General features: G+C 34.4%; 2 long non-coding RNA genes across 2 annotated transcripts; both read left to right on the top strand.

Moving 5' to 3' along the window:
- The first annotated feature begins 5,908 nt into the window (after positions 1 to 5,908).
- On the top strand, positions 5,909 to 7,979 carry LOC138876865 (uncharacterized). Its single transcript, XR_011402175.1, has 3 exons — positions 5,909 to 5,989; positions 6,072 to 6,319; positions 7,808 to 7,979. It is a non-coding gene; the product is annotated as an uncharacterized lncRNA (long non-coding RNA).
- Positions 7,980 to 8,276: 297 nt separating this feature from the next.
- On the top strand, positions 8,277 to 10,735 carry LOC138876841 (uncharacterized). Its single transcript, XR_011402117.1, has 3 exons — positions 8,277 to 8,364; positions 8,442 to 8,773; positions 10,576 to 10,735. It is a non-coding gene; the product is annotated as an uncharacterized lncRNA (long non-coding RNA).
- The last annotated feature ends 5,434 nt before the right edge of the window (positions 10,736 to 16,169 follow it).

The raw sequence follows: 16,169 nt of genomic DNA, 5'->3' as shown, positions 1-16,169 counted from the left end.
TGTCCATGCATCAAATGTTGTAATGCAATTTCAGGATCACGTAAGCTGGTTAGATCACATTTAATAGTACATGAGATAATCCCAAATTATACTTTTTGGTATCACCATGGGGAAAGGTTAGGTGAGGCGCAGTCAGATTCTGAATTTGTAGATGATAATGACATTGAATATGGTGATGGTGAGGATGAAATACATGACATTTTAAGAGATCTTTACCCCAATTTTGATAGAGACAATATGAACAACGATGGTGATGAGTTTCTCATGGAGGAACCAAATCCTGAAGCAAAAAGATTCTATAGGGTCTTAAAGGATTTTGAGCAACCCTTGTACCAAAGTTCAAAAATTTCTAAATTTTCTACTTTGGTTAAATGGCTTCATATTAAAACTATTGGTAATTGGAGTAACGAGTCATTTACAATGCTGTTGAAGATGTTGAAGGAAGATTTATTGCCTGACGGATCTAATTTGCCAAATTCATATTATGAGGCAAAAAAGGTTATTCGGGACCTTGGGCTTTCTCACAACAAGATTGATACATGTAAGAATGATTGTATGTTATATTGGAAGGATGATAAGTTTCTTGAATCTTGCAAAGTTTGTGGCGTATCTAGATGGAAGGAGGATAAACATAGTGGAGAAACCAAATTTAAAAGTGGGAAAAAGATACCAAACAAAATTTTACGTTATTTTCGTCTAAAGCCAAGACTTCAAAGATTGTTTATGTCCTCAAAGACATCTTCTTTAATGACATGGCATCATGACAAAAGAGTTGATGATGGAATAATGAGGTACCCAGCTGATTCAATAGCATGGAAAAATTTGATGAACTTCACCAATCTTTTGCAGCTGAGCTTCGTAATGTTCGACTTGGACTTGCTAGTGATGGTTTTCAACCATTTAGAAATTCCAAAATTCCATATAGTATTTGGCCTGTGGTACTTATTGTTGGATTATATACCACAGCGGAAGCAATAGCAGAATCTTATTCACGTGTAATCTAAACAACTAGCACGTATGGAGATTTTAGGGTTACCTCTTGAAGCGTAAACACAACAAATCTATGTCATTCTCCAGTTCCTCAGTTGATACCACACACCAGCAGATTTCCACAGTCTTCTACTGTGTTACCCAAACAATAACTGAAAATAGAGAATTTTGGGTGGGAAAAATTCTAGTAGAAACCGCAGTCCGAATCATTCCCCAAACATCCAGCCCTTATATCTATATATATATATAGTTGCGTTTTTAGGTCAAAACCGTTTTCAAAACCTGTTAGGTTTCCTTCTCCCACTAAGGGACGGTTTCCATATTTTCTTTCCCACTAAGTAACAGTTTCCACTATTTTCTATTATTTAGGCACAGTAGGGACCACAAAATTTAATTAACAAGGCTTCCTATTATGATATTAATTTCAAAATTCTGAAATTAATTTCCATCATAATAAATTACGAATTATTCCACTAAAAATTCGTAATTGCACTCCTTAGTTCAATTTCGAAATTCTTCCATAAAACCTTATTTAACTCCCCATGTTAAGATTCAGATACTAATCAATCAAATTAAATTACTGACTATTTAATTTATTGATTACTTCCTTTAGACTTACACTTAACTTATTTCATGTGTCGGATACAAAATCCACCGGCCGGGTTTACACATGAAAACTTATAAGCTTTCATAAAGGAGTATCATCAATCTCAAAATTGAGACATGGATTCCATCAACTAATTATTACTTCGCCAATGTATATCATTGTTATCCAATTTACCAGGCTTATTGACTCGCGAAAGAATCTCGCCTTTTAATAAATCAAAACAACAAGTGACATACACAGCTAATAATAATTATATCAGGATTAAGAGTATAAGTACATTAAATGGACTAGAGAAATTATTTTATAAAGTCAGTATAAAATACTCATCTCTACTTGATCCGTTCAATACATACAAAATGTACTAGCACAAGAAGTTGGAATTAAACCATTCCCATAATCAAGATAAATTATATTTAATCTTGTGCTACAATCATTCCGATGATTTGTCCAATTCCATCATTAGATTGTGAACATTAACTTTTATGTCTTACAAGAACCGATGATTTAATCTTCCGTGTATAAGCTAAACTCTATACACTAAATCATCTACTATGTAAGCAATGGACGCACAAACCAACACATGATCTATTTAAAATGAAACTTTATTGAATTTAAACAAGTAAATAAATAATTGTTCATAAAGAATACTATAACAATACGCATGGCTTATAGTATATTCTAACACTTATTCCTTATAATTTACCACCTTGGCTATGCATGGAGAAAGAGAATTTTATTTTGTCAATGATTATTCCTGGTCCTGAGAGTCATGGAGATGCTATCGATGTTTATCTTCAACCTTTGATAGAGGAAATAAAAGAATTGTGGGAATCTGGAGTGGAGACCTTTGATGCATCAACTAGACAAAATTTTATGTTACATGCATCTTTGTTATGGACCATTAATGACTTTCCAGCATCTGCGAATTTATCTGGATGGAGTACAAAGGGTAAAATGGCTTGTCCATATTGTAATAAAGAAATTGTTTCAATTAGGTTAGAAAATTGTAAAAAACAATGTTATATGGGCCATAGACGCTTTCTTCCTCTTAATTACAAATGGAGGAATGATAAAGAGTCATTTGATGGCACTAAAGAGTGAAGATTACCACAAAAAATGCTATCCGGTGATGATATACTTGATCAACTGGCTGATTTAGATGGTTTACATTTAACAAAGGATCCAAAAAAGAAGGTTAAAATATCACATCAGAGTACGGGTGATAATTGGAATAAGAAGAGTATTTTCTTTGATCTTCCTTATTAGAGAACTCTATTGTTGCGGCATAACTTAGATGTGATGCATATTGAGAAGAACATATGTGATAATATTCTGGGGACTATCTTAAATGTTAAAGGGAAAACCAAAGACACCATAAACACTCGGTTGGATTTGCAAGCAATGAACATAAGAAAAGAATTGTATACAATAAAAAATGGGGATAAGTATGACTTACCAACAACATGTTTTACACTATCTCTTGAAGAGAAGTATAGGTTTTTCAATTTCCTGAAGAACTTAAAGGTCCCAGATGGATTTTCATCAAATATTTCTCAGTGTGTCAACCTTAAAGATCGCAAAATTTCAGGTTTAAAAAGTCATGATTGACATGTCCTTCTACAATATTTACTCCCACTTGCAATACGTGGTATGCTTAGAAAATTTGTATGGGAACCACTTATTGAGTTGTCATTATTTTTCAATGTGCTTGGAGGAAAATGTTTAAGAATGAATGAATTAGAGCAGATAGATGGCCAGATCCCTAAAACTGAGTGTAAGTTAGAAAAGGTGTTCCCCCTACATTTTTTGATGTCATGGAGCACTTGCCTATTCATTTAGCTAATGAAGATAAGATTGCTGGACCTATTCAATGTCGATGGATGTACCCAATGCAGCGATATATATATACTTTTTGAAGCCTTTTATTCGTAATAGGGCATGCGCAAAAGGTTCTACTGTAGAGGGATATTTAGCAGCTGAATGTATGACCTTATGTTCAAGGTATTTGCACACAATAGAAACAACGTTTAATCGCCTTGAACAGAATTATGATGGTGGTGTTATAGAATCTGATGGAGGTTTAGCAATTTTTTATCAATCTAGAAGAGCTTTAAGAGGTGGGAAAATAGACAAACTTGATTCAAATGATCTGGAGCACGCACATTTTTATATTTTGAAAAACAACGATGAAGTTCAACAATTTCTTGAGTAAGTAACGACTTGTTATAACAATTTAATACCTTCTCTATTTTTTAATTTAAGCTGACATATTTTTACACTACAATTTTTTGTAGAGAGTTTTCACAAACTCCAGTTGATACCTCTCAAGAAAATTCTGATAGACAATTTGTTAGTTGGTTAAAAGAAAAAGTGAGTACCAACTAATAATAATATTTTTCAAACTATGTAATTATTATTTTCTAAACTATATATTTGATTGATAGGTCGCAAGATTGCAAAAATATGATGATAGTAAGAAAATGGCAGATTTGTTGTCATTGTCACGTGGTCCCACGCCATATGTGACACGTTTTCGTGGCTATATTATCAATGGATATAGGTTTCACGTGTTGGACTATGATAAGGGTTTGAGAACTCAAAATTGCGGGGTGGTTGTAGTTGGAGAGACCGATGAAGAGAATAAAAATATCGATTTCTATGGTGAACTAACAGAGATTCTAGAATTACAATTTGTTCCGGGAAGAAGGGTGGTTTTATTTCGATGTACATTATTTGATGTGTATGACCAAGAAAAAGGAGTTAAAATAGATGAATATGGCTTTGTAAGTGTTAATCTCCAACGATTTATGAAAACAAATGAGCCTTTTGTATTAGCCAACCAAGCATCGCAAGCTTTTTATGCTGAGGATCTTTCTAATAAAGGCTGGCATGTTGTACAAAAAGTACAACCTCGTGATTCTTTTGACATTCTGCAAAAGAATATTGATGATTTAGAGGAGTTAGATAATTCTTCACAACTAAAAAGGAAAAGAACTCAAGAAGGATTGGAGTTCTATCACACCTGCTTTTAATTTGTTAACTCCTTTATTATAATAAAAGTTGCATACTAAAACCCATTTGATTTACAGGTTAAGTTGCAGGAAAGGAAAAAGGTTTCTAAAACTCTACCAGTGGATTTCTTCTTAGCTGATTGTATGTTTATATATAATGGATTGACTCACTAAACATTTATTATCTTTAAGTTTTCATGTGTTATGTTTCTGTCAATTTTATTCATTACTGTTGTCTATTGCCATCTAACTTTTTAGTTTGTTTCCTACACCTTCACATGTTCATATATGACGAAATTGACAAGAATATCTATTAATCAACTATTTTTATTTCTGTCAGGCTGACATGAATCCATCAAAATCTCAGAAAATTGAAATAGTATCAACTTCGAAGACTTTTAAGCATCCATACGTTCCATCTGGTGCCTTAGCAAGGGGACGAGGGAAAAGCTTCAAAGCTTTTGGTTCTATAAGAGTAAACGTTGAACAAAGAAGCAAAATAAGTATATTATTGTTTTAAGTTGTAATTTTTTGTTATTGTCATTGTACTGGATTTTTTTGACTTAATTGTGACTTACAGGTCCATATGAATCTGAAAAGGCCAAACAAGTAAGAGCAAACGCTGAACAGAGAACTTTGTTGGGCAAAAATAAAAACTATAATGCAATAGCTTTTAATCAGAATAAGCTAGCTCAGAAGGATAGTCTTGGGCCTTTTGGTTTTGATCCAATATTGGAATATGATGCTTCCTTTTCTGATGAAGAAGCGATGCAAGGCACTCAAAGAAGCAAAATAAGTATATTATTTTCCTATGTTGTAATCTTTGTTGTTGTTGTTATTGTATTGATTTTTTTTACTTAATTGTGATTTACAGGTCCATATGAATATGAAAAGACCAAAAAAGTAAGAGTAAGCATTGAATAGAGAACTTCGATTAGCAAAAATAAAAACTATAATGTAGTAGCTTCTAATCAGAATAAGCTAGCTCAGAAGGATAGTCTTGGGCCTCCTGATTTTGATCCAATATTGGAATATGATGCTTCCTTCCCTGATGAAGAAGCGATGCAAGACACTCAGAGAAGCAAAATAAGTATATTATTTTCTTAAGTTGTAATCTTTGTTGTTGTTAGTGTACTGATTTTTTTTACTTAATTGTGATTTACAGGTCCATATGCATATGAAAAGTCCAAAAAGGTAAGAGTAAGCGTTGAACAGAGAACTTCGATTAGCAAAAATAAAAACTATAATGCAGTAGCTTCTAATCAGAATAAGCAAGCTCAGAAGGATAGTCTTTGGCCTCCTGATTTTGATCCAATATTGGAATGTGATTCTTCTTTCCTTGATGAAGTAGCGACGCAAAGCACAAAAAGAAGCGAAATAAGTATATTATTGTCTTAAGTTGTAATTTTTTGTTGTTGTTATTGTACTGGATTTTTATATGTTTGACTTAATTGATATTACAGGGCCACATGAATCTGAAAAGGCTAAAAAAGTGAGAGGAAAAAACAAGTGTAAAAAAGTTGCAGGACTCAAAGCTGGAGAAACGTTGAGAGTCACTTTTTATCACAATCGAGTTGTTGGGGAGAATCATGCCTTATTTATGAGACACTTAGGTGTATTAGTTCGTGACCGTAATATGTGCCAATTACGCATACACTCATAGATGAAAATCGAAGAATATAAGCTGGAGCACATGTGACAAGCTGTTACGGTAAGAATTTAAAGTATTACTATCTTGATTTGCCTTCTCTATTTTTTCTTCACAAATGAAAAGGAAATACTGTGAGCTTACATCATCCATTAAATGGCTGGTTTTACCATATTGAAAGTTCAATTGCAATTTTACAGTCAAGACAGAGATAGGCACTTGTTACTGTTGTAGGCATGTATATATTGATGACTTTTCTCTTTTTGTTTTTTTTGTGACTAAAACCATGACTCTTCTTGAAGTTATTTTCATTTATATTACGAGTTTAATTCTAAGCCAATAAAATGCTTCACAAAACTGGAAACTAAAGAATTTAAGTGATTTGTGACTTTATACTAGTCTGTAATTCGTGAATGAATAATACAACACAAAGGTTACAAATATGTTAAGATTTTTGTACTAGTCTGCAGTTTCAGAATGTAGTGAACTTGTCGAAACTTTTTTTTTATTTTTGAAAAAGAACTACTCCAGCGTAAATAATTAGAGGTGTCAATTCCAAATGTAAATAAAATTCATCATGTTTTAGCCTATGCAGGAGTAAAAGTAGATATTGTAAAAGACCAATATCTACTTAGTTCTTGGGTCAGGTATTATCTTTGTGAAATTGTGTGCATTATTTATCATTATCAAATAGGGAGAAGTACTATATGTGAAGCACTTAAAAAGTTTGGCTGCTCCATATATCATGATTTGTTAATGCTTCAGCAAATGACTAAGTAACACTGTGCTTTTACTTTTCCTTTATTCTATCCTACAACATACTGGGTACTAGTTTTATATTTGTGTTTCTCGCCGGAATTTTGATACATAGATATGTATTCGAACCATGTTTGTTAGTCAACAACTAAAGAAGTGCCTGTGCTTTTTTGTCAAGCTAATCTTCGGGAAATGTCACAATCTTTAATTTATCAGTACCTTATTCTTATTTATGTTACTGTATTGGGTTCACTATGCAGAGGTGTATTGGTTATTATATTTTAAGTTAGTCTAATAATGTAGTGGTGTCAAAAAAAAAATTGCACTATATTTGGAGATTTTGATGTAATAGTTGCCAAGTCCTAGAATAAAGTGCTTTCAGAACATTTTAGATAAACTCAACCCTGTCACTTTCTTAGATTCTCTAGATGCACTTATAACTGATTTACTATTTGTTCCTCATTTTAATCTTGGCATACACCTATTTTTCTGTTATTAATATTCACTCATGCATATTTGCTGCTTCAAATTTGGCTGACCTCTCATTTAGACTGTTGCAGGTATATTTGTGCATAAGTATCCTTCTTTTGCCTGTCAAATAGAACCAAATATCAACTGATGCTCGCTTCACTTTTTTCTTTAAGGAATATGCCCTCTTTATATATTAGAACTTGTATAACCATTATGAGCTTTATAATCTCCTGTGATACACATAGTTGGTTAAAATTTTATTTTTCTAATTTATTTGAAATTCTTTTGAGTTTCATTATTAATGATACTTGTGAAATAATATAGGACAAATTTGATAGTGATAACATAAATGATCAACGAGATCATGTCTTGAAACATATGAGAAAGTTATGGAACAATTGGAGAGGATTTATGCACAAGAACATAAAGTCTAAGCCATTCCGCGATGCTTTAAGAGATGTGCCAGAGGGGGTAGATAAGAGTAATTGGGAATGGCTGGTCAAAGAGCATTTTTTAACTGAAAAATTTAAGGTAAGGTTTCATAACCATTTATTAATATCTTCTTATATTAAGTGGCTAATCATAATTTTGGTGGCGTATTGTCAATTTAGGAAACAAGTATAACAAACTCGATCAATAGATCTAAGTTGACAATGCGTCATCGTACGGGTAGTAAGCCTATTCGAGAGATCATGTATGAATTTGTGAGTAAATATTGCAATTTTATTGAGAAACTTTATCTTTGTTAAAACAATTATGTGACTTTTTAGTTAAATGTGAAGGTAGGCAAAGATGGAAACCCCCCAGATACGGCAACTATCTTTTTTGAGACTCGTAAGAAGGACGACAAGCTTGTCGAACCTGAAACCAATGAAAAATATGTAAGTTTTGTCAAATTTTATTTTACATCATTTTATTTTCTGTGTTGTATTATTTCCAATAGTCTTGTAATTTATAGGCCAAAATCCAAGAACTGGTGCAATCTGAATCGTCTCTTACAAACATTGAGGTCGTAGAAAGGTGCTTCGGACCTCAACGCAAGAGTCATGTAGTTGGATTTGGTGGTGGAATTACTGCTAAGGAGTTAAAAGGTGCTAACTCCTCCAAGGATGCATTGTTGGAAAAGCTGAGTGCTACTGAAAAAGAAAATAAATCACTAAAAGAGTGCATAGAAGGGTTAGAGAGTAAATGCGATGTTCTAGAGAGTAAATATGCACAACTTGCAAGTGCAGTGTTTAACCAGGCTTCATCCTCATCTTCAAGTGAACAATAGATTGAAGCATTTAACAGGTTAGTAGATTAAAAATCCTAATAATCACCTTTCAAAAAATACTTTATCTAAAACTTAAAAATAATACAATTTTACATTAATCACCTTTTCTAGTACTTTTCCTTGCCTGTGAAAAAGATAGAGCTCAAACAAAAAAAAACTTGGTGGATGGGCATTTAATACTGAGTTGATTTTAATCCCATTGTTGTATGTATTACTTGGAACCTTCCTCAATGGAGGTTTTTGATATTGACCTATAGATATAGAGGAAGATGATTTCTGGGAATGTTGTTGATGATTCACCCTTAGTTTCTTTTATCAAGAACCAACATATTCACACCGAATAGTTTATAAATGTACTTGAGAGCTGAGATAATCAATACCGATTAGAATGATGAGAATATTTTACCACTCTTGTGCTGATATCTTTTGCACTATGTAAAAATATTTTTGCAAATCCTGCTAACTTATTTAACTACAACCCCAAATGGATAAGCTACCAGTAGTTTGATCCCATGTTACACCTAATTGTCAAGCATTTGATTTCTTCTAAACTATTGTCTTGAGAATTTTAATATTCCATTTATGCATAAGTAAAAGAAAATAAGTCTATCGTTATCTGTTTGAGAAGAAACAATTTTGAAAAATAAAATTGCAAGTGCAATGAAAATGAGTTTTCCGTCTCAATACCATTTATTTTTTTAATTATGTTTCATCTCCTTCCTTCGATTGCCTGGCATGAGATAGCGTTAGCAAATAACACTAGTATTTCAATTTTCAATAGCTTTAATGGTGACTTTGTTTTTAACAAATGTAACATCTGGTTTTTAACAGTAGTTGAAGGTGACTTTCCCTAAGTTAGCTATTTCATCTTACCAGTGCTAGTTCATATTATGTAGAAGAAGGAATATAATCAGTTGAATTTACTTAGAGTAATATATTTATACGCTACAGCTTCTTTCAAAGAATGATACCAAATAGCATTCTTTGAAACCAAATAGCATACAGATAGTTTTGGGTTGATATTTTTTGGACTCTAGGTAATGCGAAGAGCTTATAATTATCAAAAGTGAATTCTCTTTCACATAATTAATTGGAAAATTGATCTGTTATACTGTGTGCTTCTACACATCTGGCATGTTCTAGAAGTTGCATATCGATGTGTGCTAGATGCCATTAATATTATACTCTATGATGAAATTGTTACAATGCTCATGTGAATTTTTTTCCATTACATTAAAGTTTATGAATTTAAATAAAAATATAGTCATCAAGACAAGTAAATTTATAAGCAAGAATGAAGTTCCATACCCAATATCACCTAGAGTTGTCATAATCTAGCTCAATGTACAGAGAATTGATGAAATAATATACCTCAAAGCAGAACCAAAAGGTGAGTTGTAAAGGGAAGTTTGGTATATGAACAATCATGGGTTCTTCATAGAGACTTGATTTGAAGTCATAATCGACTCTTTCTCAAAAGTTTCTATATGCATTTTGTATCTCAATCGCTTTTCCTCCTTATGTGTAGAATCGCATGAAGCTCTTTATAGAATGTGCTTGCCAGAATAAGATAATTTGCTATGCAGGTTTTAGTATGACCATGATGTGTGATTTAGAACTCCATCAGTCTTCTGATCATTGTCCGTGAACGTAGAAAATATAATGCGATATTTTTCTGCTACAATATTGCCTACTGTTCTGTCAACTGATAATTGAATTATTTCACTAGGGCGATCAGTGTAGTCTTTGATGAATCTAGTCTTCTTCTTTAATTTTTTATTCTTTGTTACAAACTGACATAAACTTTTTACTTCAACAGATCAAAAGCTTGAAAGTCTGAAGAACCTATTGTTGAAGAAAGCGCACATCAAGCATAAGAACAAGAGAATTTTGTTATGTTAGGGATGGTCTGAAGGCACTATCTTATGTACATATGCTGAAATTTTATTTTTTCTCTTTTTAGGAATTATTAAAAATGATGTCATACTATTTGGATTGCTTTCTGGTAATGTGATGATGTTCTACTATTTGAATTTCTTTCAGGTAATGTAATGCTTAGATCTTTGTATTAACAGAATATCAATCATTTGGTTCATTTTCAAATATGTCTGGTGTGTGTATGAAAGCATATGTACTATTAGTGAAATATATATTTTTGTCATTGTATTTATAAAAATTTTCCAGTAGCGAAGGGAATGTGGTCATAGTAACTATTGAATAACAGATTTCTCAAATATTTTATTAGACATTAGCGATTAAATGTAATTATAAAATTAACGAAGGGACTTTCGGTCGCTAAAAGCACTTGTAAGGACCAAATTAGTTGTTGGCATTGAACACTTTTAACGACTGGATAACACAATAACGAGGGATAAATCCTGTCGCTAAAAACGATATATAACGACCGGAAATCATGCCGTCGCTAAAGGGTCTTTAACGACCGGATTTAAAATCGGTCGTTAACTTTTAACGTCGGAGCTTTTAGCGACCGGTGACGACCGGATTTTTATCGGTCGTTATTGACTTATAGCGACCGGATCTGGACTTTTAACGACCAAATTTCCCCTCGCTAAAGGCGTATTTTCTTGTAGTGGTAGAAGCCCAAGAAATTAAGATGGGATCACATTCGAGGGCCGAGGACCAAGTGTGGATGTCAAAAAGTGCGGAAAAAAAAGATTACTCTGAGAAAAATGCATTAACACGCCGCGGGAAACAAGGTGCAAATGCAAAATTCCTGCAGAGTGGAAAAAGTCTACTCTCTAAACTTTCCCATTGACGTGGTTCATGGGGCGTCGCATGGCCATGTAATTTTCTTAAGTAATTTTTCACTTCGGCTTGAAGAGGGTAGTTCTGTCCCGACCCGCTTCTACATGGTATAAATACACCAAAAATACGTTTATGAAAAATACGTTTATGAAAGGAATTTTGACCTAGGGGCTTTTGGAGATCATTGGAGGATTCAAGACACAAGGTTTCATCTTCCTTCTACCAATTCAATACGCGAGTTTGGATTGTAACATTGGATTAATGTTTTCTTATTCTTTAACTCTATTTGTGATGATTTTCTCCATATATATGGAGTACTTCACCTAAGGGTTTGACATGATTTGGTGACTTGGTTGTTGTTTATGGATTTAACTACTATTTAATTGCTAGAATTTATTGGATGGGCTGTAATATTAGTTGTGATTTTATTCTTTGTAGTGTTTAATCGAAAGAGGAATATCTTATGAATATTATTGCGGCGTATATGATGGGTTTTTAATGTTTTTGCCTTATGTTTTGATGATCTAACAAACATGCTATCAAGAACCAGATAAGGAACCTGACACACTTCGTACACATTGCTAATGAACGAATTCCATCCAGAACTCCAGCTAATGTGAACTGCTGCAAGTGTAGAAAATAGTGAAACAAGACAAGGACCTGATCCTTGTGTTTTCCTGATAGCAGTACGAAAGTCAACTGTGCATAGCTGGAAAGTAACTGCCACAGAAACAGTACACACAGTGAAGTAGTTTTGCAGTCACTTGTCCTTTGACCAACCAAGTGCTTACATCATTCAAGTGATGTCATCAAAGGTGTATTAACAAGAGCATTATAAAAAAGTATCACTTGAACACTTGAGAATTCACTTCAAGCATTCAAGCCTTCTGAGACAGTGAATTTAATTCTTAAGAGCCTGAAGAACAAAGTTAAACGATACTACAGACCAGTTCCTAAATCCAATATTTTGTTGTCCTTAGTTGAGTTGTATCTTTGTAATTGTTCTTATCTTAATTCCTAAATTGCTTAGCTAGAAGCGTTACTTAGGAACCCCTTTGTAATACCATAAACCTTTTGTGTTTGTGTCGTGACTAGAGCTAGTCATGAGTTGAAGTATTTGTAATAGGTGTATTGCAAAGTGATTTGTAATATGTGTATTACGAGTTAGTGAGGGATTAAGAGTTTAATTCCTAGATTGCATAGGTTGTAATCTAAAAGTTGCTCATAGTGAAGTTAAAATCCTATAAGTGTAGGTCGTAGTTTTTTATCCCCTTGAGCAGGGATTTTTCCACGTAAAACTCCATGTCTTATTTACTTACTGTTTTATTAGTATTCTCAGTGAAAACTCATAGAGGAACTTGTACTCTATAATTCGGTGGACTTATATAAACTATCAATTTGTATCAGAACGGGTTCCTCCTATCAGGCTTATACCTAGGAAGGATCCTTATGGCTGCTCCACCAAATTTTGAAGAAGGTCAATCTACGTACAGACCACCCAGGTTCAATGGGCAATACTATGGGTGGTGGAAGACAAGAATGCATGATTTTATCTTGGCTGAAGATTCTAAGTTATGGAATGTCATATGTGATGGTCCTTACATCCCAACAAAGGCAGTTGGAGACCTTCCATTAACAATGCCAAAGACTAGAAAAGAATACACTGACGCAGACAGAAAAGCTATGGAGAAAAAATTTTGTGCCAAGAAAATTTTGGTGTGTGGAATAGGACCTGATGAATACAATAGAATCTCTACTTGTGAAACTGCCAAGGAGATATAGGAAGCTTTGCAAACAGCACATGAGGGGAACCACTGAAGTAAAGCAATCTTAGATTGATATGCTCACTACCGAGTATGAACTCTTTATGATAAAGGACGATGAATCTATTCAATATATACACACAAGATTCACCTCTATCATAAATGAGTTACACTCACTTGGTGAAATCATTCCTAGGAACAAGCTAGTGAGGAAAATTCTCAGTATCCTGCCCAGTTCTTGGGAAATCAAGGTGAATGTCATTATTAAAGTAAAGGACATGCAGGAGCTGACCATAGACGAGCTGGTTGGAAATCTGAAGACCTACGAGATGAAGAGGAAGATAGACAATGAAAGAAGAGAACCAAAGAAAAAAAGAACCTGGTACTCAAAGTTGAAAGCAATGACTCGAGTGAAGAGGACAGTGACATGGCTGACTTAACCAAAAGGTTTCAAAAGATGGTCAGAAGAAATGGAGGAATACTGAAAAGGGGCAACTTCAGCAAACCAAAGAACTATGATCTCTGCCACAAGTGTGGAAAGCCAGGGCACTTCATCAATGATTGTCCTCTCCAGAATCAAGAACATTCCAAGTATAACCCTGAGAAAGTAGCCAAGAGAAACTCGGTTCCTGACAAGCACTTCAAAAAGAAGAGATCTGTTGGCAATGTGGTGAAGCAAGCTCTTGCAGCATGGGGAGACTCCTATAATAAGTCTGAAGATGAAACTAATGCAGGTGACAGCTCCATGATGGAAGTTGAAAGTGAGGAAAATGAATATGATTCAATATTTGCTTTGATGGCCCAATCTGATGATGATGAAGACGATGACATAAGTGAGGTAAATTTCAGGGATGTTTAGAGAAATCTGAAATCCTACTCTCCTAAGAAACTCATGTCTTTAGCTAGTGTACTGATTGAAGCCTATCACTGTCTTGTGGAGGATAAAGATTCCTTGACCTTAGAGCTAGGAGAAGCTGAACAAACTAGAGATGATCTGGTAGTGTGTGTAGTTAATCTGAAGGAAACCATTTGTGAGTTTTAGAAAGAAAAACTTGTTTTAACCGAAAAAATTGCCAACATAGAACATGAAAGAGATGACTTAGTGGTGGTAGTTGTTGACTATAAGGAAACCATTGAGAACTTCAGTAAAGAAAAAGAGGCCTTAATGAAGAGAGTGATTGAGATTGAGGAAGAAAGAGATGATATCTTGGTAGTGATTGCAGACCTAAGGGAAACAACAGAGGGACTAGGGACTAAGTCTAAATCTGGATATTCTGGAAAAGGAAAAGAGGTAGCCAGTGCGGCACACATTAGTCTTGAAAACGAGTTGAAGGTTGTGAGAACTAGCCTGTGTGTTGAAACTGAGAAAAACAAACATCTCCAAACTGAACTGGAAAGAGTAAAAAATGATCTTTAAAAGTCCCTAAAGTGGACCTGGTCCTCAGAAACTATCACTTCCATGTATGTTAATAATGGTAGAAATTGGCAGGGAATAGGGTTCCAAAGAGAGAAAACCCCTTACAACCCCCATAGCAAGTATGTTACTGTACCGGATAACTAGCTGTGTACCCACTATGGGAACAATGAGTATTTCAAGGAAAATTGCTAAGCTAGGGTCTAGTCTATTCAGAAAAACAAAGTGTTTGCTAAAAATGTACTTCTAAAAAGGGACCAGGTGCCACCCACAAAAAATGCATATTACCTGCATGGACTCAGAGAGCTCTTATTCATCCTCTTGCCTACTACAATGGAGCCAAACTTGTTTGGGTTTCTAAAACTAACTCTTGATTTCCTTGTGTAAGGAACAGTGAAAGGAAACAGTCAGCAATGGTTCATGGATAGTGGATGTTCAAAGCATATAACTGGGAACACCATGGACTTCCTTTCACTAAAAGCCTTGCAAGGAGGGAGTGTATCCTTTGGCAATAGGAAAAAGGGGTACATTCTTGGAGTTGGAAAAGTCGGGAAATCATTCACTCACTCTATTGAGAATGTGTACTATGTCAATGGTCTTAAGTACAGTCTCTTGAGTGTCTCTCAGATCTGTGATAAAGGAAACAAGGTGAAGTTCTTGTCCAAGATATGTACAGTTACTAATCTGGTAACTGGTATAGTGGTACTTGTGGCCAAGAGATACAAGAACATCTATGTTGCTGATTTTGAGTCTATAAAAAGTGGTGATCTGAGCTATCTGAAAGCTGTTGATGATGATGCTGAACTCTGGCACAAAAGATTAGGGCACACAAGTTTCTGTCTTCTGAATAAATTAATTCAAAAAGACCTGGTCCATGGTCTACCCATGTCAAACTTCAAAGTACATAAAGTGTGTGATACTTGTGCTAGAGGAAAGCATGTGAAGTCCTCTTTTAAGCCTAAAAAGGATGTCAGCACCTTAAAGCCACTCGATCTTCTTCATATGGATCTGTATGGCCCCATGAGAGTGAAAAATAAGGGAGGAAAAAGATACATCTTTGTGATAGTGGACGACTACTCCAGATTCACATGGACTTTGTTTCTTAGAACAAAAGATGAAACCTTTGAGGTATTTGTGGCTTTTGTGAAGAAACTCCCGGTGAAGATGGAATCTAGAGTAGCATGTATCAGATCAGATCATGGAACAGAATTTGACAATGCCAAATTTGATGAGTTTTGTAATGAAAATGGCATTACCCGCAACTTCTCAGCCCCAAGAACTCCCCAGCAAAATGGAGTTATGGAAAAGAAGAATAGAACTCTTGAAGAAATGGCAAGAACAATGTTGATCGACAGTGGGATTGCAACGAACTTCTGGGTTGAAGCTGTCAACACTCCCTGCTACTTGGTGAACAAGTGCATGATCAGATCTCTCCTGAACAAAACCCCCTATGAGTTGCTGAATGGAAGG

This window comes from Nicotiana sylvestris, chromosome 9, assembly GCF_000393655.2.
Source record: "Nicotiana sylvestris chromosome 9, ASM39365v2, whole genome shotgun sequence".
Classification (NCBI taxonomy): domain Eukaryota; kingdom Viridiplantae; phylum Streptophyta; class Magnoliopsida; order Solanales; family Solanaceae; genus Nicotiana; species Nicotiana sylvestris.
This window is presented reverse-complemented; position numbering and strand designations above follow the sequence as displayed.